At 39.8% G+C, this 25,480-nt stretch overlaps 1 protein-coding gene and 1 long non-coding RNA gene across 5 annotated transcripts in view; both read left to right on the top strand.

The window, feature by feature from the left end:
• The window catches only part of RSPO1 (R-spondin 1), a 1,604,559-nt gene that overhangs the window by 826,182 nt on the left and 752,897 nt on the right, over positions 1 to 25,480 (top strand). The gene's annotated exons all lie outside the window — the stretch shown is intronic.
• LOC122811727 lies at positions 279 to 18,224 on the top strand. Its single transcript, XR_006366282.1, has 3 exons — positions 279 to 289; positions 9,943 to 9,949; positions 18,091 to 18,224. It is a non-coding gene; the product is annotated as an uncharacterized LOC122811727 (long non-coding RNA).

Genomic DNA, 25,480 nt, shown 5'->3' with positions numbered 1-25,480 from the left:
AAAGTGTTCGTAGTATAGGATACCACAAGCTGTAATGCTTTAGCTGGTTGTATTAAAGAATTTAGTTTGTTTTATTAGATTAAGTTATTATAAAGTTTTTATTAAATTTTGATAATAATATTAATTTATTAATCCATTAATGTATCAGGTCAGTGTGGGGGGGGGAATCCATTATAATATATTTTAATGTATGTGTTGTATGCATTATAAGTCTTACCCCTTTAAATGCTTAAGTATCTTATTCCCTTAATTAACTAATTGTTTAATTATTTTGATAAATATATAAGGAGTGTTTTTTGTGTAGGTATGCATGTGTCTCCATGTGATGAAGTGGTTTAAATGAAAATGCAGTGCTGGTGTAATCGCGTTAGTGGACTGTATAGTCAAACTTATTGTTTCTGCGTTTTATTGGACTGAAGAGTCGTTTTAATAAAGGAATGATTACGGATTTGTGCCTCTTCCATCTGTTCTGTATTTTTGGTGTTTTGGTGAACATTGGAACAGTGATTCTTTTTGGTTTGTATTGCATCCTTAGATTCAAACCTGTTGGAGCATTTGTACAGCCATAAAATGAACAGAACCTGAAACATTAGCTCCAAGGATTTAAAATTTGCTTGCAATATAAATAGAACATGATGGAAAGACAGATATTTGTCTCAATGGTTCCCCATGCTGTAGAATAGGCTCTCTCATCCATGCAAAGTGTCCATCCCTAACCCTATTCAAATGTAGCCTTGACCATTGGATGGCAAATTGCAACTTCATCCCCAAGCTGGCCCCCATGTCTCATATATACAGAGACCTACAGCAAACAGTCTGTAACTGCCATTGAATAGGAAATCAAAATTCACCACCTTGGCTGGCCCCTTGTCTCTTATAGATGAATGCTGATAGTAGACATTCCCTAACTAACTTTTAGCAACTCCCTAACTAATATAACCCTCCTAACTAACATACTTCTCCAGTTTAGACTGACATTTTACAAGGGAACGCAGTTGAATTCAGTTGCGCCGCTAGACTTATAAAGGCCCTGGTGATCGTTAGCCTACTATATACCTATGGACTTATGAACATGTGCATATTGCCACACAGTCCCACAAACACTACTGTCACCAGCTTGAGATTGCCAAGCACATATCTTCCTCAGTCCTTTGGCCACTGGTAATGTACAAGCAGCCGCTTGTAAGGAAGCACATTGATTTGATAGGAGCCATCATCTTCCTCCACCCAGGATGGGACAGCCACATTTACCCCTCATGATCATCCTCCCCTGTGTGTCTCTCTCAGCACCAGAGCCATTATTTGAGCTCACATTGTCAGGGTGACAATTTGTATCATTTCTTCTCTAATGTGAATGATTTTAAAGACATGAACCTGAGAGCTTACCTCAACAGTCATACAAATAAATGTTAAAAATTGCAGTAGAGTGGCTGATGAATTTAGCAGAATTGACTCTGTCTTACAGTAATTTATATGTTGCTGCATTTTCCCCAGTAAATAATGGGCCTTAGCAATGGACTGGCATTAAATATTGACTGTAATCCTTAGTGATTTACTAGAAAATCAAAATTTGTAGAAAGGACAGAACAAAAAAACTGAGGAAAATCAGACTTTCAGCAAAATCATGGACTTTTCATATGTTTAATGAGCTTTTGTCAGGAATATTCTGCAATTCCAGGGATAGTTGATATCTATGAAAAAAATTCTCTCTCTTAAATGCAGGACTCCTATAACTCCTACATTCATAACTCCTCTTGGAAGTAAAAGAATGCTGGATAGCAAACTACACAAGCATTTGTTTTTATTTTCCTAAGAGGCTAAATAAAAAAAAATGCTTTAACATACCAGTGTAAGTATTTCTTAAACCTGGACGTCACACTCCATTCAAACATGCAATGTTATGTATGTTTGAACTGAGTTTGTTACTCGAATACAAGAAAGTATGTACATTGGCACTTGAACATGTTTCTTTTTATTTAAAAATTTAAAACAAAAGGCATAGAAAATTGATGACTGTTAAATTCATAATATAAGCTAACAAAGTAAGGTAGCAGCACTTAATGTTACAAAAGGACTTTAAGTACTTTTATAAGGTTGTTCAGGATGCAGCATATTGAATGGGTGGCTATATAGACTCTCTTGCAGCTGTGAGCCCTGGGTGGCCACCCAGTTTGCCCTTATTCTATTTAAGCCATCTTTTCATTACTCCAGATATGAACTTCATGGGATGGAGGTTCTATACCTTCTCCTTCAGTTATAAAAGTTCTAAGTTCAACTGACAGCAATTTTCTGAGTCATTTATTTTGCCTTGTATCCTTTCTTCTGCCTTCAGAGACTGTAGTAATTCAGTAGCCCCTGACTGTGCTCCCTTAGCCTGTCTCTGTCTCTTTCTGAGTCTGCCTTCAAGCATCCCATACTGTCTTGTACCTCCTAGGTGATTTAGTCATCTGACTTAACTACCTTGAACATTTTATTTATTTTGTCTCAGATTGCTGTACTGAATCAATGTTTCATTTGCCACAGGACAGCTTTTAGTTCTAGGATTTTTTCCTGCTGGGTAAACCATATCATGGTATGTTGAGATTACACTCTACAACTGAAAGCAATTCTTAATAGATTTTCATGTCACCGTTATTGTAATGGTTTCCTTTTTTTTCCAGTACTGTGTACTTTTATACTCCACCTTATCCAGTAGTTGGATTTCTGGTTCTTTTCCATGTAGATCATGACCGACTATTAGTCATCCACCATGCTGAGTGATCACATGACTCTCAGAGAACAAGACTGCATGGCTTAGGAACAGTAAGTTGGAAACTCAGGGAGTATATGGGGAAGTATTATTTCAAATGAAACAATAGTGGATGACTGGAACAATCTTCCTGAAGTAGTACGAAAAAAGTCAGTGTTGAATTCAAGAATGTGTGTGGCAAGGATGTCATGTGTTTATTTTATGTGATGAGTGTTGCTACAAATTATTTTTAGAAAAAAAAAATAACAGGTTAACCATATTTTATTTTATTACATTATAAATTTTACTAAACTGCTTTTTTCAGAATGTCAAGCTGGCTAAATGTTTATTTTATTTATTTATATTATTTCATGAGTTTTTTTAACTCAATTGTAAAAAGATATGCTGTCCAAAAAATGCATTATCTGGGGTTGGCATTCCAAAAATCCAAAAAATTTGGGTAATGCCCTTGTGATCATTAAGGGTGAGACTAGGTATAACAGCAAGCCAGAAGCATGTTTATACTTCCCAAGCTTGCTGAATATTTTCCTGGAACTGCTGAACCTGATATTACCGTAGGATTTGTGGCTTTATTTTATTTTGCCTGGAATCAATGTGCTTCAGAATGTTTAGTGAAGTTAATGAAAATTTATTCTGATATTCATCTAAGTGGTGTGCCCTTTAACCAAAGAACAACCTGGAAATGGTGCTTGTGGTCAGCCAAAACCAAGGTCTGTTGACTAAGATAAGGCCTGCAGTTTAAATAAATGGTATTGCCATTTGCCTCTGAAACTTGCTGAATGTTTATTTAAGAGAAATGTTTTCATTCCATTTTATTGTGTATAATTTGTGAGTTTGATTAGTTGGATTTTTGTGGCCTTTTTTTTGGATGGATTTCATGGTTTCAAATATGTCACTGAGTTATTGCTTGCATTTCTTTTCAAAAATCCAAATATGTGATTCGACATTTTATCATACATAGTCTAGAAGCATTTAATATCATCAGTGAAGATGGGAGCTGAGCCTGCAACTTGGTCATTAACTGCAAACTTTTGATTCATTGCATATTCTAAACCTGAGGAACCAGGATGATATGATGTGTTAGATCTAGGTAGAAACATCAGCAGTGTTAAAAATCATGAAGATCAAGTGGCACTAATTTCATTCAAGGAGGCACATACCCATGAATAAATTAAATGTGGTTAAGTAAGAAAGCAGCTGAATGCACAAATAAATAAATATATAAATAAACAGAGTGGCTTGCTACCGGACCTGTACCCAAGGGGGAGAAAGGAGAACACTACCAGGGTGTGCAAATGTTAATCAAAGTAAAATTTGGGTAGCAAGCAGTAGCTTAAAATATAGAAGTTAAGTAGCATAACTTTTAAGGTAGCAAAACAACATTAAGGAAGTCAAGTCCAGGTAGGAAACAGATGGATCAAGTGATTGAGGTCTGTGGTAGAGAAATATATGGAAATTAAGAGGTAGTGACTTTATTAAGGTTGACTATATTGGGGGAGGAGAGAGAAAAAGAAACTCTAGTGAATGGTGAGTGCAAGTTAAGAACTAAAGCAGAATTGTAGGAGGATGAAGGATGAAAGAGTCATAGAAGCAGATATTATAAAAGACTAGCTGAGGATGAATTCTGAGGAAAGGCAAATCAGAGTTAACTAGATGTGACAAAAGACATGCAGAGAGTGGACTGATTGTATGAACAAAGGAACAAGAACCACCGAAGTGTGAACATAAGACAGAATGGAACACGTGCACACACACACACACACACACACACACACACACACACACACACACACACACACACACACACACACACACACACATACATACACACATACATATAAACACACACACACACACACACACACACACACACACACACACACACACACACACACACACACACACACACACACACACACACACACACACACACACACACACACACACACACACACACACACACACGCACACACATGCCCCCAGCGCACATACAGACATGCACGCACACACACACACACACACACACACACACACACACCCACACACATGCCTGCGTGCGTACACACACACACACACTCACACACATACATATATCTATATATATATATATATATATGTGTGTGTGTTTATAGATAGATAGATATATGTGTGTGTGTGTGCGTGTGTGTGTGTGTGTCTGTGTGTGTGTGTGTGTGTGTGTGTGTGTGTGTGTGTGTGTGTGTGTGTGTGTCTGTGTGTGTGTGTGTGTGTGTGTGTGCTTGTGTTATTTTACTTATTTAATTGCTGGGTAAGCTCACTGGACACAGTTGTCCCTTTTTAGGTGTGACCGAGAAGCACTGTCACATTGTGACTAGCTCAGAGTCACACAGCAGGCAAATGAAGATGGATGGATGTGCTGTAGCCATCAGACAGAGGACGCAGCTCATTAACAAATCAGAACTTTATTGCACTATTCTTACTGTCAGACTGTATAAGGGCAGTGGGTCAGTGACAGAAACAGACGAGCTGTCAGTCAAGTGGTATGAGTTAGAGGGAGACTCTAGAAAGGCAGTGAAATTCCAGGAAGAAAAGACAAAGCATGTGAAAGTAGGGCTAAGGAAGTCCGGTACAGATGGGCTCAAGAATAGGTAGGGCAAGGAGACTCAGGTGCAGGTCAGCTTACTGGAAGGTAGAGCTAAGAGAGTCAGACAGTGGTAGACTTAGGAGCAGCTAGTCATCTAATCTTGCAAGACTCAATTATGAATGGTAAGGGTGGTAATTCTACAAGGCATCTCAGTGGACAGTGAAAAGCATACATTTCATAAAGTTGATAGGAAGGGAAGAGATAGTCATAGGTGCACATAAATAAATGGCTTTAATGAAGGAACAGAAGAGGAGTATTGCACTTAAGTAAGTTGCTAGACGAGAGAAGGAGGTAAATCAGTGACTTTCTCAGAAATTCCCTTGATAATGAGAAGGAGGTAAATCATAGAGACATCTTTGCATGCTGATTGTAATACAAAAGATGAGATTTATTTTTCTTATTGTTCAGTGTGTTTTGTATTGTATGTAGGGAAGACCAATAGGTGCCTGAAAGAACGTATCTTAGAACATGTAGGGGATGTGAGGAACAAGAAGGCTAAGAGTGCATTGGGGCAACATGTAATTGGCAAGGGTGATGAGCATAGTTTTACATTTTTAGGTTTAGAGATTATAGCTACGAACATTACACGGGGTGATAACAAGAATTTCACAGAAGAAAGGGAAGAACAGTGGATTACACAGTTAGATACAGATAAGTTTCCAGGCATCAATGAGCTTGTATCCCTGAAACCCCACTTGAAATCTCACCCCCTAAAACATTGATGAATTATTGTATTTTATTACATGTATTTATTTATTTTATTTTATATTTTTGGTTGAAAAACGTGTATCTTTTGAGATTTATATATTTATTCTATTTATGTGTGTGCTAATAAATAATGTTTTAATAAGGTGCATTGCAACTTTAAGTAATAGGTGATTTGTTTCTTGGTTCCTGATTGGATGGTTTGCATTTAAATATTGGAGGGAAGACTGTTTTAATTAGGTCTGATGAAGATACCTTGGTGGTAGTGAAAGCATTAGCATTTAGCATTCTTGTTTCATTAAAGTGTTTGTATTCTACTGTGGTGTGCACCCAGTTTCTTTTTATCTAAATCAGTGACTTTCTCAGAAATTCTCTTGATACTGAGAACAACTAGGAAATGGAGAGAAAGAATATGGCAAGGTAGTGGTCAGCTGATGACATGGTGTATGGCACATGCAGAAACACGCGCACACACACACACACACACACACACACACACACAGATACACACATATCTATATATCTTTCTATATAACTATCTACATATAGTTGTATCTATGTGTGTGTGTATATATATATATATATATATATATATATATATATATATATATATATATAGAGAGAGAGAGAGAGAGAGAGATGTATTTATATATAAGAGAAATGAGAAAGACAAAAAAGACTAAGAGGTGTTGCATCAAATCAATGAGCAGAGTAAGGATGTAAAATATTTGAAGATCAAGGTATTCTACATGCTTGTAGAAATTCAGATGAAAGCTTAGGACAAAGCCAAGACTAAAACAGAAGGAATCCTGAATAAATTGATTCAGAAGATGTGTACCATGACATGGAGATTTGAGCTTATTAGAATGGTCGTGGGTCTACAGGAGCAGTAACTATTTCATCTTCTGAAGACAGCATCCACAAGTAAGAAAGGGAGATGCAAAGGATTTGTTATGGATATGTATGGCGAGGTGTTGGTGATTTAAATAAATAAGGACAGGCTGCTGACCAATAAAAGATGGGGAAGGGCGATTCTCAGAAATGTGACAATATACAGCAACAACAACAATGACTGAGATGATCTGAGGGTAGGAATAAATGTTTTAAGGTAGGTAAAATGGGAATCAAGGGTAAGGCGAGCGAAGTTGGGGAACATGGGGAAGACATCCACAGCTACATGGAAGGAGTGGTGTAAGGGTCTAGGAGCCATTCCCATGCTAACGAGTAAGGTGAACGCTAATACGATTTATCAGGGATGAGGAAAGTATTGGCTGGAAGTGGGAAGGAGGTAACATGAGAAAAGGATAAGTTCTTGTGGAAGTTATGGATGGCGTAGAGGTAAACTGACTTCATGCTATATCAGAAGGTGGCCACGAAATTCAGGATTTTGCTTATATACTGGCTGAAGTTTGAAGAGTTAAAGAAGTTATACAGAAAGGAAGCAGAAGAAATGAGCATATGCAGTTTAGAGAAGAAAACGGGAAAATTACAAAAGGAAGCGTGAGTTTAAACCAGCAAAGGAAAGATATGGCGGGTAAAGAAGAACCTAGGTGAGAGAGAAAAGAAGAAATAGTGATGCAGAAATGAACAGGCATTATGAAAAAAAATATATACACTGGAAGTCTAATTTCCTGTGTGCAGTGGCTTGGGAGACATAGGATGGTGGGGCCAGTACAGGATATGTGAAACAATTTTCACACAGCTGATACAAAATGGCAACAAGGCCAAAGGAAGTGGGATGGCAAGAGAGAGATGAGTGATAAAGGTGGAAGGAGCAGGTGTGTATAAATTACATATATGGTGAAACTAGAAGGAGGTGGACAATTTATTGGACAAGGAAATTAGAGTATGGCAGCCATTCTACACTTATTATTTTTAGAGTAGATAGAGTGTTTGTATAGTTGGAATTCAGAATGAGGAGACATAATGGTCTGCGGAGGAGCAGAAGGTGAAGAGGATACTAGTATGAAGGTGCGTTATGATCAAAACATCAAACAATTGAAAAATGGGTAAGATGTTGCTCAAAGACAGAAGATGCTGGACCTTGATAAGGAAACTGACAAGACCAGCAGGAAAAGTGTAGGGGGTATAGTTAGCTAATACTGGAATCGAACAGAGAGGAAGAAGAAGAAGTATAAGTGAGGAAATGTAAAGGTAAACAAAGGTGCTGAAAATGGGAAAGTTGTAAAGAGAAAAGTTGAGTTATTTAGGCAACCAAGAATCAGAAACAAACTGCAAGAATAGCAGAGGCAGTGCCCTCAATTCTGGTGGGTGGCAGTACCTACAGTAGAAGAACAGAAGGTATGAATAAGATGGTTCTGGAAAAGAGTGAGTACAGTAGACTGTTGGAAGTGGTGAAGGGGTGATGGCTACTAAGTCCACATCAAATGGGAGGAAAAGAGATGAAATGCAGGAGAGGAAGGTCATCAAAGCCCCCCCGCCACCTTACTAATATGCAATAACCCTAAACCTGCCCCTGACCTAACTGTAACTATGTACATTACCTTTCAAAATTCCTTTCTGTAACACTACCACTTTTCAGATAAATTTGATCTGAATGTGTGGTTGAGTTTTGGTGTTCCAATCACAAAAGAAAGTTCTATGTTTCTTTTTGTGATCAGTTTTAGTTTCTTTGTTTTGAGTTTTTTGATGCTGAGTTTCAGAATGCTGCATCATTCTCAATGCATTTGCATTCTGATAATTCAATATATACTTGTAGTTATATATTGAGTAACAAATAAAAGGCAAAGGTCGATACTTTGATTTGGCACTCCTCCCTTCTTTTAGAGAGGCATGATAACAAATAAAAAAGAGAGCAAGTCCATTCTCCGATCTGAAACCCCCTAACACCTTTCACCCAGGACAGTTACCCCCTTCAACTCCCCCAAACTATGCTTTTCACACACACACACACACACACACACACACACACACACACACACACAAAGACATCTAGGTATATTCATAATATGTGTATGGAAACTGAGTTTTCTTTCTTTCACTTTGTGCAAAATGTGCTGTACAGTATACATAGCATGATTTAAGTATTTGTCAGCATTTACTTATGTAATAAAGTTGTGTAGTATGGCTGTGTACTAGCCATCTTACCTGGTCAGCAAATGAAAAATGTGTGTGTGCATATGAATGTGTGTGTGTGTGTGTGTGTGTGTGTGTGTGTGTGTGTGTGTGTGTGTGTGTGTGTGTGTGTGTGTGTGTGTGTGTGTGTGTGCCGTACCTCTTAACCTGCAGCAATTGAAAATAGGTACAAAGGCCCTTGGAAAGTAAGTATATCCAGTGAAAAATCGGGACATGTAATTAACATAAAATGTGAATATAAAACATTCTACAACTCCTCCAACTTTCAGTATGAATGTGGACTACTACTCAGAAATGCATGCGTAAAAATCAGAGAGTGAGAAAATGATGGAAAACTTTAAGCACATTATCAAAGAGACATTACTAAATCTACAGATTTTAATAAACTGAATTGCAAAATTCTATCAAACAAGATCATTCACTTTTGCTTCTGAAAAATCGATAGGGAAAATGTGTGTTCTCTTTCTTTAAATTATCGGTGCCCTATTATGTTAATCATGTATTGTGGTTTTCTGCATACTAGACAGCCTCATCAACCACGTGTGATGAACAGGGATTCAGAAAATTGTATGAAGTGGTAAATAAATCCAGAAAAGAGGGACATTTCTCCAAAAATAAGTAAACCTTCTCTGTAGATGATTGTCAGTGGTGAAGTGACAGTCCGACCCCATGTGGAAAAAATGGTTAAAGGGGGGTTGTGGCTGGATGGATGGATGTGCAGAGGGAACTTAGGCCTAAAAATAGATATATTCCAGCAAAATAGGGACAGTTGACAGGTCTGGCATGTGCTTGCATGTGAAGTCAGGTAGAGGTATCCCTAATATTCAAAATTTCTGATTTCAGTCATTTTTTATGGAATCTAGTCCTAATAAAATGTGCCCAGAATAATAGCTCAAGTACTATCAAACACTTTAAGTAAAATATAGATTTTAAACTCTCAGACATTCTGCTAAAGGATCATGTTATCATCCAATGAGCTATAGAACTGCAGAGCATGGATGCCACAAACCGAACCTTCTTATTACGTCATCGTCAGGCTTATCGTTATAGTTTTTTATAAGTGCTGCACTGTCTGAGGGCAGGAGGTGGCGAGTGAAGAAGCAGTGCAACAGGGCATATAGTTCTGATGGTCCCAATAACTTTGGACCAGCAGTATTTATTTAACTAAGATAGTTATAAGTTGTTATAATCTACTTTCCTGTATCTCACAGTAGCATGTTTCTTCTGTGTCTGTATTCATTTCACAGTGAAATAGATGTTTCATACTAGAATTGTTTGATGAATATTTGCACTACTCCAGCTGATCAGTAATTGTTTTAATAGCACAAAGGTGAATAACCCAACTATATGACTAGCCAAGCTGGGATTCAGCTTGCAGATTATCAAACCATATTTCCCAGTACATTGAAAGCAGTGTAGTCTGTCACTGAAACCTGGGGTAAATTGTGTGCTCTTAAGTAGCCAGGTAGCAGCCAATTGCATTTCATTCAGTACCAGATGATGAAGCACTCCTCTATCCAAGCAGTCCATGCTATTGGGTTCTGTGCTAATAATGTTGTCAAAACACTATAAAAATGGGGCAGCACAATGCCACAGTGTATAGCGTTGTTGCCTCACAGCAAGAGGTTCCCCAGTTCTATTCTATTATTATTATATTATATTACTATCATGTGTACTGGAATATACTCTATGCACCATTGTAATTATTATTAACTAACATCTTCACTGAAATCTCTGCCATTTATTACTTCTTTATGTCAATGATTGTATTTTTTTGCACTGTTCCTTCTATTACCAGTTTCATGCATTGTAATCTTTAAATTACTAGGCTCCCATCAGGACACAAGTGTTCAACAGCAGTTTTATTCTGCTCACTGGTTCTATCTCCCTCTATCTGCTAAATCCCTGAAAGGCTTGAATGCCAGAAGGACACCTCACCTGCTGAAACCAAACTGGAAACTTTCCTGCACTGTCCCTCGACTCTGGAAAGATCTGCCAAGGTTCTGTCCCCCTCTATCTGCTAGATCCCTGAAAGGCTTGAAAGCCAGAAGGACACCTCACCTGCTGAAACCTAACTGGAAACTTTCCTGCACTGTCCCTCAACTCTGAAAAGATCTGCCAAGGTTAATATTATCTTATCCTGTCTGTATGTACTATATTGATTAGTCATACTGGGTCTACAGCACTACCAGTAATCCCTCAAAGCCCCACAATCAACCCTAAAATACTAAACTGCGTTACTCCTATATCTAAGGATTACCTAATGAACATATCTACGTTTCTAGGTATATTACTAGCATAAATTAATTCAGACACACAGAATGAAGCTCCTTTTTACCGTAGGCTCTGTAGCCCAGCTGTCTGCCTTAGATTTTAGCACTCATAAAACTGAGCTTAATCATACTAAGGAAAAACAGTTGAGCTCCCTGCATAAAACATATTAAACTAGAAATTACATAGCATAAACCTGAAGCAGGGGTTTAAACTCTTGAGCTCTGTACAAAAATAGCAGACAACTGGCAGAAGAAAGCTTAATGTGAGAAAAAGCTGCAAAAAGTGATTACTAACAGTATACTATGTAGAAAATTGTATACTTAAGGTAAAAACAAGGGTAAGAAAGTATTTAAAACAAATAAAAAAAAGCCTCATTGTACTTAATGTGTTGATAGTTTCCCACTGCTAGCTGGTTTCTTTGCATTAGCCCCGCTTCACTCGACCTCGCTCCGCTCGGGCTTGCTCCGCACCTCACCCTTCCCCAAATTCCTCCCACCCCTAGATGTGCTAAATGTATAGCCACAACTGCCACTCCCTTAATTATAGAACCAATCAGCAATTGTTAAACCCACCCTAACCACAACACCCTCCCTATTTCTCTACTCTACCCTCATCTACTACCCTCCCACCCCCATTCTTAAACAATTGTAAGTTGCAAAACCTCGTCAATGCCTCTGCAAGCCTCACCCCTCCTTTCAATTCAAAGTCCTCCTACTACCTTTTACCTATGCTGATAATTAAGTATTTTATCACAGCTTATGAACATCTTTCCCTTCCAGGCTCCCACTACCCCAGATCACAGACCAATACTCATGCTCTTTCACATAACTTTAATCAGTCACTACTCCCCCTCCCTTCCAAATCCCATATTACAATAACTCAACAGGTCATTCGAGTCAGTTATGCTAACCCTAGAACTAAACACTACTACAAACTATTACTCAAACTTCAAAAACTAATAATCTATTCTCAAATTAACCTCACAATGGATGGGGACATCCACCCCAACCCAGGACCAACCCCATCAGAAGCATCCAACCCAATATATAATATCCCCTTTAGCCTGCAAAACATAAACAAATTCTCTACCTCTGTCCTCATCTGCCACCTAAACATCAGTAGCCTAAATAATAAAATGCACAACCTGCATGCCCTCTTAGCAGTACACTCCCCAGATATACTATGTCTTACAGAAACCTGGCTTAAGCCATCCACCACTGACAATGAAGTTACTCCTCCAGGTTACAATATAATACGACTGGACCGCACCTCAAAGAAGGGAGACGGGGTAGCTATCTTATATAAATCTTCAATTAATGTAACTATTTCCAACTCTCCACAAGTTCCTCAAGCTGATAAAGCTGAAATACTCTTTACTAAAATACAAATTAACCAGCATAAATCTATAAACATTGGCTGCATTTATATCCCACCTGGCAACAACACCAATATCCTTGAAGACATTCTACAGTGGCTGTCCATAAACTCCCCACAAGAAACTATTGTTTTAGGTGACTTTAATATAGACTGGAACACCTGCTCCTCAGACTTCGCTACTACCCACATAGCTGTATATGGTTTCTCCCAAGTGATAACCTCCACCACCAGAACTAGTAAGCCCAATAACAAAGAAAGCATACTAGATTGAATTCTCATTAATAACCCTCCCCAAATGTATAAGGCAGGCACCCAACCTGAGGAAATAAGTGATCACCTCCTAACATATATACTCAGACAAAAAATGATACCCCTCAAATACCTAGCTTCAGAACTATCAGGAACAATAAGAGCTTAAATCAAACCAAATTCCAATTAGAACTTCAAACGTAACTGGAATAGACTAAAACTACTCCCACTAGATGAGGCAGTATCACACTTTAACTCCACATTTCTTACAATCCTTAACGATCATGCACCCACCTGGACCATCAGAACAAAGAAATAAGTAGCATTGTGGCTGTCCAAAGTAACTAGACAAAAAATCATGAATAGAAATAAAGCCTGGTCGTCTTGGAAAACCAATAAAAACAATACAGTTGTGTAACTACCATAAATGTAGATGTTCGAGTAGATTCACTGTTGCAGTCATTACAATTGGGTTATCCTGCTGGCAGGCTACCCGCAGTCAGCCCGAGTTCCAAAGTCTAGGTCCATCATCGGTTGCTGTCGCCTCTTCCCTGATGTCAGTGCACCAGGGGTATATAAGATGCAGCCAACATCATTTTCTTCAGTTTTTCTTGCCCCAGATGTCAGGTGCCCCTAAAATGGTAGGCTAAATTATGCCAATAAGCATGCATGCACAAAAAACAACTTTTCCTTCATCTACAAGCAAATACACCACATAGGTTGTATAGAGTAGAAAAGTACAGTTAGGTCCCAGCAAAGAAAAAAGGGGGATGGTGGGAGGGTAACCTGGACTGCAACAGTGAATACACTCGAACATCTACATTTATGGTAGGTACACAACTTTACTATGTTCATCGTGTTTCACTGTTGCAGTCATTACAATTGGGTTGAATCCCAAAGCTAAGGTTGCGAGGCTGGAGCTAAGTAGGATTAGGAGAGGCTATAAGGCCCTGCAGAACTGCAGTGGCAAAGCCTGCCCTGGATTTAGAGTAGAGAGGTAAGTGATAGTGCTTTGTAAAGGTATGCACTGAACTCCAAGTTGCAGCCCCTAAGATGTCTTTGGCTGGTACTCCTCTGAGGAAGGCTGCTGAAGTGGCTGCTGCTCTGATTGAATGTGGCCTAATGCCCTTAGGCACTGATTTGCCATGCTGTGAATAGCAGAAATGAATGCAATGGCCTATCCACTTTGAAATAGCCTGTTTTGAGATAGACTTTCCTTGTGATGCTGCAGCATATGCCACTAGAAGTTGATCAGTCTTTCTGAAAGCTTTAGTTCTGTCCAAGTAGAAGCGTAGCTGTCTTTGAATGTCCAAAGAATGCAGAATTCTCTCATTCTTATTCTGTGGGTTTGGATAAAAAGTAGGCAAATGAATTGTTTGGTTAAGGGCCACACTGGACACTACCTTAGGCATAAATGTAGGGTTTATCCTCAACGAAACCCTGTCAGGATGGAAAATGATAAAAGGTTCTACAGCCATGAGTGCCTGTAACTCTCAGACTCTTCTAGCGGAGGTTATTGCTAGGAGCAGAGCTGTTTTCCAGGTTAAGAATTTTATGTCAGCTGCAGAGGCTGGCTCAAACGGAGGCAGTGTGAGTTTTTCCAAGACATAGTTGAGGTCCCATGCAGGTATCGGTGCTCTCCTTGGAGGTCTTATGTTTTTGGCCCTTCTAAGGTACTGCCTCAGTAACGGATGAGAAAAAATAGGTGGTTCTGTATTGTAATGAGCTGAAATGGCAGAGGCATGAATTTTAATTGATGAAAAGGAAAGGCCTTTATCCAGCATCTCAGTTAAGTATTGCAGAATCTGAGGAATTTTTGGAACAATCGTGTCAATGCCTTGTGCTTGGTTCCAAGCACAGAATCTCTTCCATTTGTCTGCATAAGATTTTCTGGTGTTAGGCCTCCTGGCCTCCAAACTAACATCCATCACTGCTTAGAGAGAGAGGTGTGTCTTGAGAGGCTATATTATCTGCCATGCCACCAGGTTTAAGGTTTTGAGTTGGCTGTGCAGTATCTGGCTGTCTTGTTGGGTCAATAAGTGAGGAATTTGAGGTAATGTCCAGGCTGGGCAGTGACACAAGCTCTTTAGGATTGGGTACCAGTGCTGGCAGGGTCAGTCTGGGGCAATGAGTATAATTTTTGGTTTCTCTTGTCTGACCGTGAGAAGTACCTTGGGGAGGAAAGACAGAGGAGGAAAGGCATATACTGTTAGTTTTTTCCAGCTGAAAGATAGAGCATCCACATTCCATGCTTGCTTGTGATACGTCCTTGTGCAGAATCTTTGTAGTTGGTAGTTGTGAGGGGAGGCAAATAGGTCTATGTCCGGGCATCCTCAGGTCCTTGTTATCATGCTGAAGACTTGTGGATCCAATTTCCACTCATGGGAATCCATTACATTTCTGCTTAGTTCGTCTGCCAGAGTATTTTTCCTTCCTGGCAGGAATTGAGCTTGCAGATGTACTTGGTAAGATAAATTCTCTGTGCCACAAGTTCATGGCTAGCCTGCAGAGTGGGTAGGAATGTGTGCCTCCCTGCTTGTTCATGACTGTAGTATTGTCCGTCTTTATTAGTAGTTTTCCTGGATGAAGTTGATCCTTGAAGGCTGTTAGGGCATTCTGAACAGCTAGCATCTCTTTTTGATTGATATGTAGATGCATTTGACTTGTGGACCATGTGCCCTGAATACATCTTCCTGCCATATGGGCCCCCCAGGCATAATCTGATGCATCTGTTGTCAATGTCTGCCTGGCTGTAGGTAAGGTGAATGGCTGTCCCGTGTTGTGGTGACAGGCTTTTGCCCACCATCGAAACTCCTGTTGCAGGCAGGGAATGAGGGTAATTATTGTTTCCAGGTTGTGGCAATGTTGAGTCCAAACACTTTTTAGATACCATTGAAGTTTCCTCATATGCAGTCTTGCATATGGAATTAACAGAACGCAGAATGCCATGAAACCCAAGGCCTGCAGAATTTTTCTTGCAGATAACTGGGTCTTTGTTGCCAACATTTTGAAATAAGTAGTCAGTTGTCTGTTTTTGTCTGACGTGAGATAAGCCATCTGGACAGTTGTATTTAAGCTTGCACCCAGGAATATTATCTCTTGAGAGGGTACGAGTTTTGATTTCTTCTCGTTTACTGTGTACCCTAGACTTGTCAGTAATCTTTTTACAAACGCCAGATGCTGTAGTAGAATGTCCTTGTTCTCCGCTTGAATAAGGCAGTCGTCCAAGTAAGGATATATTTGTGTTCCTCTTTGTCTGCAAAATGCAATTACTGGTGCCAGGCATTTTGTGAAGACCCTGGGTGCAGTAGATAAGCCAAAGGGCAGTGCAGAGAATTGGTAGTGCATTGAGCCAGCTTTTAATCTGAGGTATCTTCTGCATGTTTGTCTGATTGGGACATGCAGGTATGCCTCTTTTAGATCTAAAGTCACAAGCCAAGCCTTCTTGCCCAACATGGGCAGAAACTGCTGTAGAGTCAACAGTTTGAATTTTGGAATATCCAGATATGTGTTTAGAATAGATAGCTCCAGTATTGGCCTCCAGGCTTTGTCTTTTCTGGGTACCAAGAACAGTTTTGAATAGAATCCGTGACCCTACTCTTGTTCTGGTACTTGTTGAATGGCCCTCATGTCCATGAGGGATGAAACTTGTTTTTGTGCCTCTGCCCATTGATTGCATGGCAGGTCTGGCATACCGTTTTGCCTTGGCAGGGTGTGAAAGTGGAACCTGTAGCCTTGTGAAACTATATTTAGAACCCATTTGTCCTGGGTGATCATGTGCCAATTTTGTGGAAAAAAGTGCTAGCTTTCCCCCCAAAGGGGCTGCCAAAAGATAGGTGCTCGGTGCTGGAAGTGGAAAGTCATTGAGACTGTTTCCTGTATGGCTGTGATTTTTCCTCTCCGCTCTTGGAGGTAGAAGCACCCCATTGTTTAGGCCTGTATGAGCCTTGGGGCTGTGATCTGCCTCTGGGACATCTGTATCTGCCCCTTTGTGGTCTATCTGACACTGGAAAGGACCAATTTTATGTAGGCCAGTTCCTGCTAAATCTGGGAGGCTGTACCTGCAAGAAATCCTTGACTGTTTGCATAGATTTAGCCTTGTCCACCATTTTCTTCAACACCTCTTCTGCTTTAGCACCAAAGTATCATGCTATAAAGGAGTGTCTAATCGTTTTGCTTTAACATGATCCAGCAAATTTTGTTCTTTTAACCAAGCATGCCTCCTAATGACAGAACCTGTAACAGCGGCCCTGCAGAAGGCCTCAAGAGAATCAAAACCACATTGCAAAGTATGCTTTCCAACTTGTTCAGCTGCATACAATAAATCCTGCATTTCTTTATTGTCTGCACATTCTGCATTTGCTGGCATTTTCTGTTTAAGCAAGGATATAAGATATTGCTGATACTTAAGCATATGAAATTGGCAATTTAAAGCTCTTACAGCCAAGGTAGCAGAGGTATAAATCTTTTTGCCCCATCTGTCTAGGGCCAAGAAAGTTGGCAAGGCAAGCTGAACAACACCTACAACCAAAGAAAAAGCTTGCTGTGGAATCCAAATGAGGTGCGAAACCTGTAGTTAATCTGGTTTATTCAGAACAAACACCAAGTTGCAAAATCATGCATGGGGCCACATAACTAGTTAGCATGGCGGAGTCTCTTTCGTTATCGGAATTAACCAGACCAGACAATTAACCAGACAAATCGCTCCACCAACTAAGAACGGCCATGCACCACCACCCACAGAATCGAAAAAGAGCTATCAATCTGTCAATCCTTTCCGTGTCCGGGCCGGGTGAGGTTTCCCGTGTTGGGTCAAATTAAGCTGCAAGCTCGACTCCTGGTGGTGCCCTTCCGTCAATTCCTTTAAGTTTCAGCTTTGCAACCATACTCCCCCCAGAACCCAAAGACTTTGGTTTCCCAGAAGCTCCCCGGCGGGTCATGGGAATAACGCTGCCGGATCGCTAGTCAGCATCGTTTATGGTCAGAACTATGACGGTATCTGATCGTCTTCGAACAGATTGATAGCTCTTTCTCGATTCTGTGGGTGGTGGTGCATGGCCGTTCTTAGTTGGTGGAGCGATTTGTCTGGTTAATTCCGATAACGAACGAGACTCCGCCATGCTAACTAGTTATGCGGCCCCGTGCATGATTTTGCTACTTGGCGTTTGTTCTGAATAAACCAGATTAACTACAGGTTTCGCACCCCATCTGTCTAGGGCCCTAGAATCCCTATCAGAGGGGATAGGGTTTTTTGCAGTAGAAGCCTTGACCCCTTTGGGACCCTGAGAGATGGTTTCTGGGTCAGCTGCAGGGTTTCTATAGAGAAATGTATGTGAATCAGGAACCCTGTAGTATCTGTCTGGCTTAACAGGGGCTGGTGGTAAAGAGTCTGGAGAAAAACTGGATTCTATAAATACATCATCTACAATGTCTAAAACAGGCGGGATAGCAAGGGGCCTGTGCTGGGGCAATAAAAGGAAATCTCTGAGCCTTTTCTTGGATTCTGAGTAATCTTGGCTCTCCCAGTGGAAATGCTCCCTCATAGTATGCAGTGTTTCCCCAAAAGAATAATCCTCAGGAGGAGAGGCTGAAGGGAAATATTCTTCAGCATCAGAATCCTCATAGGGAGGAATAGAGTAATCCTGTTCAGAGGAGTAATCAGAGGAAATGGAAACCTGGTCTAAAGATTCATATTCTAACTCTTGCCTAGGCCTCTTTTCAGGAGGGGGATGGGAACCCCTGATCAAAGTAATAAGGTCTTCAGCCATTTTAAGCATCTGTTTTTTTAGGCATGGAGGCCTGTCCAGGTGAATGCTGTACTTGTTTCTTTGACTTTAGAGCTGCTTTAGGCTTTGTCTTTGTAGCTGAAGTAGGTTGAAAACACCCTCAGAAGCCGATGTCTGCTCAGCGGCTCCGGACCAATCTGAGGGAATAGTTTTCGAGTGTCCAATACCTTGAGTTTCCAGAGGCCCAGTTGGCTCCACATGGGTGTCGGAAGCGGCCTGTGGCTCTGAGGTAGCGGGCGTCAGGGGCTGTGAAAGCGCCTCACTGAGAACCGGCGAACCGGTGACATGCCTAGAAGAAGCTTTGTCGTCGGTTTTGGATCTCGGATGCCTGTCCTTTTCTTTTTCTTTTCATTTTTTGTAAACTCCGGTAGTCGGCTGATCCGACAGCATTATATAATTAAATCTTCTGCCAAAGTAATGAAATGCAAAATTGTACCGATGCTTAATAGTGTGTTGGTTAAAACTTGCACAAAACCGACAACTAGCAACATTATGGTCAAGGCCTAGGCAAGGAATACAGTAAGAATGAAAATCCTTGTGAGGTATTTGCTTCCCACAAGAAATACAGTTATTAGCTTTTTCTGACATCGGTCTGGAGCAAGAAAAAAGTTTCCCTAATAGAGTACTTAGCTTTAATGAAGACTTTCGATTTGAAATTCGAATTTGAAAAGTTCAGGAGTCGGCCGACCGGCACTTGCGAACTGCTTTTGCTTCGGACACCGCGCGGCAAGAAAGACTGAAGAAAATGGCGTCAGCTGCATCTTATATACCCCTGGCGCAATGACGTCAGGGAAGAGGCGATAGCAACCAATGCCGGACTTAGACTTTGAAACTCGGGCCGACTGTGGGTAGCCTGCCAGCAGGATAACCCAATTGTAATGACTGCAACAGTGAAACACGATGAACATCCTAAGGATCAACATGTATATAAACAGCTAAGAAATTATACTAAGAAGTCTATAATGTTAGACAAAAAAGACTATCACTGTAACCTGCAACATAAACATCAAAATCGTCCACAAAATTTTGGTCCAGCTTAAACAATCTTCTCTATACAGGTAATACTACTACCCCTACCTCTGCGTCTATCCTCCAAAAACCTCCAGAAAATATTGCCAACATCTTCAACACCTTCTTTACGGAAAGTATACAATCCCTTGCCAACCAGCTTGGCCCCAACAACCTAGACCCTATTAACCCCATATGCAATGCCCATCCATCCTTTAACTTTCAACCTGTATCAACAGCATTTATCCGATCCTTAATCAAGAAACTGAAACCCACCACCCTTTCAGCAGACCTAGTCCCGGCTGAATATCTTCAAAAGGCTGCAAATGCAATAGCGTATCCCATCTCAATATTAATTAACAGAACCATCTCTGAAGCATATATCCCCTCCATCTGGAAAATTTCCTATGTAATTCCTCTCCATAAAGGGGGTAAATTCACTGATCTATCAAATTACTGGCCCATCACCATTCTGTCCCCTCTGGCTAAAATTATGGAAAAAAGTTATCCACAAGCAACTCCTTCATTACCTCAATTTGCACAATCTCCTAGCTCTCTCCCAGCATGGATTTAGACCCCACCATAGTACCACCACAGCCCATCTATCCTTCTTTCAGACAATAAATCAAATCCGTAATAATAATACGCCCTCCTTTGCTGTCTTTCTTGACCTATCTAAGGCATTTGATATGGTAAACCACCAGCTACTCATTCAAACACTAAAACCTCTTGTCATAGACAGCCTAGCAATATGCTGGTTTCAGTCCTACCTAAGTGGCAGACAACAAGCTGTCTATGGAAGGACAGCCTTTCTTCCCTACTGCCAGTCACCCTTGGAGCTCCTCAAGGGTCTATACTAGGACCTCTCCTATTTTCCATCTTCATTAATGATCTTCATACAGTCATCCCCATAGTAACCTGCATTCAATATGCAGATGACTCTACCCTAATCTGTTCTGCTACCTCCCCATTTAGATCTGCAGACCTTAACCCAAAATACTTTTAGTGTAGTAGAAAACTGGCTCACTGACAGGTGTCTTCTATTGAATCCAAATAAAATAAAACTGCTACTCTTCACCCTCATCCGGAAAGCTACACTCCCATCATTTACCATAACATCTAATAATGGCACAATAATTTCCCCAGAAAGTAATACAAAACTATTAGGTGTAATTGTTGACACTAACCTTAAGTTTGACGCTGACATCGACAAAACCATTAAAACAGTCAACAAAAAGCTAGGATCTCTATATAGAATTAAGGCATTTCTAACCCCAACTGCTAGGAAAGTTATTGCCCAAACACATTTACTTTCAACCCTTCTTTATGCCTCTCCAATCTATACAAACCTGAGTAAATCTGACCTCAATAAACTCAATAGCTGCTACAACACCATAGCCAGATTTGCCACAGGCTCAGCATATAGAATCCACCACTGTATTAACCTACGATCTCTAGGCTGGCTAGAGTTTCCCTCTCAAATCCAGTATAATCAATTAATAATAGCCTACAAAGTCCTCCATCAGCCCGAAAGCACACCCATACTCAGAAATATAATTACCCCTTACAGTAACCTAAAAACTCTCCGGTCTTTCTGACAAAATACTGGCACAGACTGTTAAATCTAAAAACTCAGCAGGTGACTCATTGTTTTGCAACTCTGTTGGAACAATCTGGAATCGGCTCCCTGCTGAACTTACAGCAAACCAGACTATTAATGAATTTAAAACCTCTCTTAAAAAAATCCTAAAAACTCACTGGCTGTGCCCCTGTACCAACCCTGACTAACCAGCTTGCCACTCTCTTCACTACCTGGCTGTGGCTACTCCTCTGTAAGTAGTCCCAGTGTACTTGGTCTCATTCTCTTTCTCATATGTGTACTACTGATCTCTTCACTACCACTACCTGGCCTGTAAAAATAGTCCATGTTTCAGACTTAGTAATGTAAAATAGTCCAGTGTTTCAGACTTAGTCTCATATATGTATGATTTGTACTACTGAATCTCTTCACTACCTGGAATCTCTCTTCACTACCTGGCTATCTGTAAAATAGTCAGTGTTTCAGACTTAGTCTCATTCTCATATGTATTGTAGTACTGAATGACATGCTTCTTCAGCCTTGTACCACTAAAAATGTCTAAGTTCGAACAAGAAAACTACAATGTTAAGTTTAAGTATGTATGTATTCCATGTATGCATATAATCCTATAATTCTGTACTGGTATCTACCACTGAAAATGGACCTGTGTCCAGTCGGACTATCCCGGTTAACAAATGTAAAATAAAAATAAATAAATGAAAAATAATTGTACTGTATGATTTTTTTTCTGTTTATGTTATTATATTTTCTTTATATATAACTTTGTGGAGCTTTTTTCCCCTGGCCTTCACTGAAAATCAGCTCATTTCAGGCCTAGTGGACTTTCCCGGTTAACAAATGTAATAAATAAATAAATAAATAGATACATATTCTCGGCTGGGGTGACTTCTGTACAGAGTCTGCATGTCCTCCCTGTGTTTGTGTGGGTTTCCTCTGGGTGCTGCATTTTCCTCCCACATTTCAAAGACATGCAGTAGGTGGACTGGACACGCTAAACTGGCCATAGGTGTCAGTGTACATGCAAGTGCGTGGTGTGGAAGAACAGGCAAAGCAGGGTTAGCGACCTGGGGGTGTAAACCTTGGCTCTAGATGATTGTCACTGTTGAAGTGACACCCCAACCTTGTGTGGAAAAATGGGATAAAGGGGTTGTGGGTACATATTTATATATATATATGTCTCTATCTATATAGGTCTCTCTTGCTGGTTAATATAGTAAAAAAGTGTAGTCTTTTCAACTGAAGGGATGTTTACCGCTGCTATATGGTTCCTGTATTGGAACTGGTACTTTTTTGTGTCTGTACAAATGACAGTCACAGTAAGTCTGGAAAAAAGTAGTATTTTTATGATAACATATGAATATATATTAGGTCTAATACACAAGAAGGTATACAAAACATGAAAATGGCCCTGACCGTATTAAAATAATGTTTATGACATTTCCTTGTAATTGAATGCATTAAATAAATAAATAAAGGTACTAGGGATGCCGTGACCCAATAAAATAAAAATGGAAAGGAAGGAGAATAAAATGCCAGTGTTTTCACATTTTCATTAAAGCCATGTATAGACAGGTAAGGGGGCATGTGTGAAACATGATAGAAAAACAGAAATGTCTCAATAAGATTAAAATAAAAGTACAATGTTTCAAAAAAGTGTATAAAACTAGAAGAGGACATAGTATGAAGAGTTATATTGGTGACATTTTTTGGGTAAAAGATGAAAAAGGTCCTTCTGTTTAGCATAGATACTGAAAGATGGTTGAAACAGCCCTATTAGTGAGACTATAGGATGAAATGTTGTCATAAAGTTATTTCTTTCCCCCTTTGACCTTGCCCAGAGTGACAGAAGATAACATCCTTAGGATGAAACTGATTCCATTTGATTTTGGACAACTGTATAAGGAAAATCTATGTCAGCAGGTTGCAAAACAGAATCAGAATTTTGCCTGTTTTTCGAAGCATGCTTCTCATACAGTCAGATAAAGCAGAGATGGCACAGCTGTGCAAAGCCAGTTGCTTAATGGATAAGGCACTGGCCTCCTATGCCAAGGATTGTGGATTCTAGTCCAATCTGGGGTGACATAACCTTGATACAAGTAGAAAGTCCCCAAAGAGGAAGAAGGAAAAAGGTTCTGTATCTGACTATTCTAGGTCGTAAAGGAGTATGGCCCCTAGTGGCCCATCATTAATCTTTTTCAGACTAAACATACATTTAAAAAGCAAGCAAATTCAGAATGTTAACTTTGAAGAGTCTCATTCTTACCGATGGTAAACCCACTTGCTGGGTCACCATATTTGAAGGATGGTAACTTGCTTAGTCTTGTCCATATGGACCACAGGCAATTCCTGCTTTCCAAGGAAGATATGGAACAGTACCAGTTTATCTTTTTGCCATTTGTACTTTCTAATGTACCCAGAGTGTTCAGCAAATGCTTGACACCAGTTTTAACTCAAATCAGGAAGAAAGAAAAACTGTTTAACCCAACACATGCTTTAGGAAAGATTCAAAGTGCCCTGCATTAGTGTGTCCATTGCCTGACCAACCTTAAACTATTTTAAGCTACCAAAATCCACCGTAACACTGATAACCTTAAAAATGTTCCAAACAGCCAACAGCCATGCTAAACAAAAATGTGAGAGAACAAAGCTGCTCAGTGGAGTTCTTTGTTACTGTTCCTTTCTGCCTGCTATTACAAAGAAAGGAGTGTCCTTGTTTGATCCTTGATTGAGTACAATACTCCCTTTGGTGTGTACCTAACCAGGCACATCCAACAACTGCAATGTCCACAGCCCTATCACTGTATTCTATCTCCCACAGTCTGTTGAGCAGGGATCTAATCACCGCATACAGGGCACTGTTAGTCCCCACCCTGATGGACCTCCAGCATATCCACAAAACAAAGAATTACTCGTTCTAAAGACTTAAACCTCACATGTGATATAAATAGGACCTGCTGGAGAGACAGGTATATATCCCAGAAGCGAATTCTTCTCTGGAACAGGTTCTGCGTCCATGTGAAGCAGAGCTCCTCCCTAACCCAATTCAAGTATAACTTGGGCAGTTGGATGGGAACAGGAAATTCATCCCTCGTTTGGCACATATGTCTCTAATGGACATAGGCAGCCTGTAAATGGTTCTTCTCCCATGCCCCTGGCTGTTAATGTTTCATCTTCCAATCCCCTGCTTGCACTTAGCAAGGGAAGCAGAACTTGTCATAGATTTGGGATGCATGGCTAGGCTTAAAAATGTCCTAGTGATCACTAGCCTAGTGCACACCTATTAACCTATAAAATTTAGAGATAAATGAGAAGGATGTAAGAAAAATTTTACAAGGGGCAACTATATTAAACTACAGGTTGTAGAGGATCTGAAGAATGTCCTACAAAGGAAGGAAACGGGTAGACCTATTGGGCCGCTTGGTACATTCCTACTTAAAAATTAAACCAATCAAAAGATGTGTTTTATAATGCTAGTGTAGAAGAAAACTGTGTAAATAATTGTTTTTTGTGAATTGTTATTTTCTATAGGTTGTTTATCTATATACCTGTTTTGTGAATAGTTTTTTTTGTGCAATGGTCACTCTTTCTAATATTTTGGGGGGATTTTTTTTACCTGATTTCATTGAGAAGAAACCCACTGAAGCCAAAAACAAATAGGATCAAACTGCAGTTCAATAAAATAAAATAAATAACGTATAGCATTTTCCCCAGGTGCATGACCATACCTCTCAACTGTCCAGATTTTGCCTTATATTTTTTGTCTGTTTGTCATAAAATTTGTGGTTTTCTGACAAGTCATTAAGGATTGAAGTTGATTAAGTAATAGCATGCATTTGAGTTTCAGTCTTCTTATCCTTCGAAAATGCATTCTAATGCAAAACCTGTTATGCTAGCAGCTTTCTAAATGTATAAAAAATATATATTTAAAATCAGTCCCTAATTATTGAGCCTCTGTACCCCTATTATTTTTGTCTTTGTCCAGATTTCTTGTGATTAGAGGTTGAGAGATATGG

Source organism: Protopterus annectens, chromosome 1.part1 (genome assembly GCF_019279795.1).
Source record: "Protopterus annectens isolate FY-2018-M chromosome 1.part1, PAN1.0, whole genome shotgun sequence".
Lineage (NCBI taxonomy): Eukaryota > Metazoa > Chordata > Ceratodontiformes > Protopteridae > Protopterus > Protopterus annectens.
Note: the sequence above shows the minus strand (reverse complement) of the source record. Positions and strands in the feature narration are given on the sequence as shown.